The sequence below is a fragment of the Octodon degus genome, unplaced genomic scaffold (genome assembly GCF_000260255.1).
Source record: "Octodon degus isolate 3935 unplaced genomic scaffold, OctDeg1.0 scaffold00185, whole genome shotgun sequence".
NCBI classification, from domain to species: Eukaryota; Metazoa; Chordata; class Mammalia; order Rodentia; family Octodontidae; genus Octodon; species Octodon degus.
In genome coordinates, this window is record NW_004524761.1 from 4,597,424 (window position 1) to 4,599,195 (window position 1,772).

At 37.4% G+C, this 1,772-nt stretch overlaps 1 protein-coding gene across 1 annotated transcript in view; it reads right to left on the reverse strand.

Annotated features, from left to right (window-relative positions):
• The window catches only part of LOC101573957 (protocadherin beta-4), a 16,639-nt gene that overhangs the window by 13,147 nt on the left and 1,720 nt on the right, over nt 1-1,772 (reverse strand). The window lies entirely within an intron of this gene.

The window sequence follows — 1,772 nt, forward strand, 5'->3', positions numbered from 1 at the left end:
TTTTTTTTTTTTTTTTTTTTTTTTGCAGAACCAGGGATTGAACTCAGGCCCTTGCGCTTGCCAGGGAAGCGCTTATACCACTGAGCTGTCTCCCTGGCTTATCTTCTTAATTTATGTTTGGTAATTTGTACCCTTCCAGGAATCTGTGCATTTCTTCTCTGTGAGTAAAAATTCTCAAAGAAGCTATTGATAATATTCTGAATTTCCACTGGGTCTGTGGCAATTACACCCTGTCATAGTCTTCTCTCATTGCTGTGACAAATACCTGACATTCAAAATGAAGGAAGCAAAAGTTTATTTAGCTCACAGTTACTGGAGGTTTCAGTCCATATTCAGCTGAATCCAAGACAGTGCAGCACAGAGCAGAAAGCAAACTTTCTTGGTGGCAGCAAAGAGCAAGAGCACAAGGGAAGGGTAGCAGCAGCTCAAGAAGCTAGGTTCTCTTCCCACCTTACATTGTAATGAAAATTACCTGCTCCAGGGCAAGTACAGCATCCACACCCACAATAATCAATCACAAACTCCAGAAGCCTCCTCAAGACTGCCTAAGGCTTTGGGGGGACAACTATACACAAACCACCACACACCCTTTTCATTTCTTATTGCTTGTATTTGAATTTTTTTCTTTCCTCTTTTTGATGAGGTTAGTTAGGGGTTTATCAATTTTATTTAATCTTTCGAAGAACCAGCTTTTGATGCGTTAATTGTTCAAACTGTTTTCTTTGTCTTAATTGAATTAATTTCTGCTCTAATCTTTATGATTTCTTTCCATCTTTGGGCTTTGGATTTGGTTTGCTCTTCCTTTTCTAGATGTTGGAGGTGCAACATTAGGGTGTTTATTTGCTCCCGTTCTGTTTTCCTAATATGTGAGTTCACAGTTATAAATTTCCCTCTGAGAACTGCTTTCATCACATCCCATAAATTCTGATAAGCTGTGCTTGAATTTTCATTGGATTGTAGATATTGTTCAATATCTTGTTTAAATTCCTCTGTGACCCATTGGTTGCTGACTAGAATGTTGTTCAATTTCCACATCTTTGTGGGTTTTTTCTTGTTTCTTTTCTCATTTATTTCCACTTTCATTGCACTGTGGTCAGATAATATGCACGGGATAATTTCTGTTCTCTTGCATATACTTAAGCATGACCTATGGACTATTATGTGGCCTATTTTGGAAAATCACCCATGTGCAGCTAAAAAAATGTGTATTCAGCTGTGCTTTGTGGAACTCTCTGTATATGTCCACTAAGTCCATTTTCCCCAAACTCTGGTTCAGTTCTGCTACTCTTTTGCAAATTTTTTGTCTGCTTGACCTATCTTTTAGGGATAAGGGAGTGTTAAGGTCTCCTATTAAGATTGTGGTATTAAATATTAGATTTTTCACGTCCATTAAGGTTTGTCTTATATAGTTGGGTTCTCCCATGTTTGGTGCATGCATATTTATGTGTGTTACCTGTTCCTCTTGAGTTTTTCCTCTGACCAGTGTATAGCGGCCTTCTTTATTTCATTTGATCATTTTTGGTTGAAGTTGAGACTGTCTGAGAATAGGACTGCTACCCTTGCTTTTTTCTGAGGTGCTAGGGCGATTAGTATTGTTTTCCACCCTTTAACTTTCAGACTATGAATTTCTTTATGAGTTAAGTGTGTTTCTTGTATACAGCATAGTATTGGATTTTGTTTCCTAATCCACTGTGCCAGTCTATTTCTTGTAATTGGTGAATTGTGTCCATTTATATTGATGGTTATAATTGAGAAGTATTCATTTATGATTG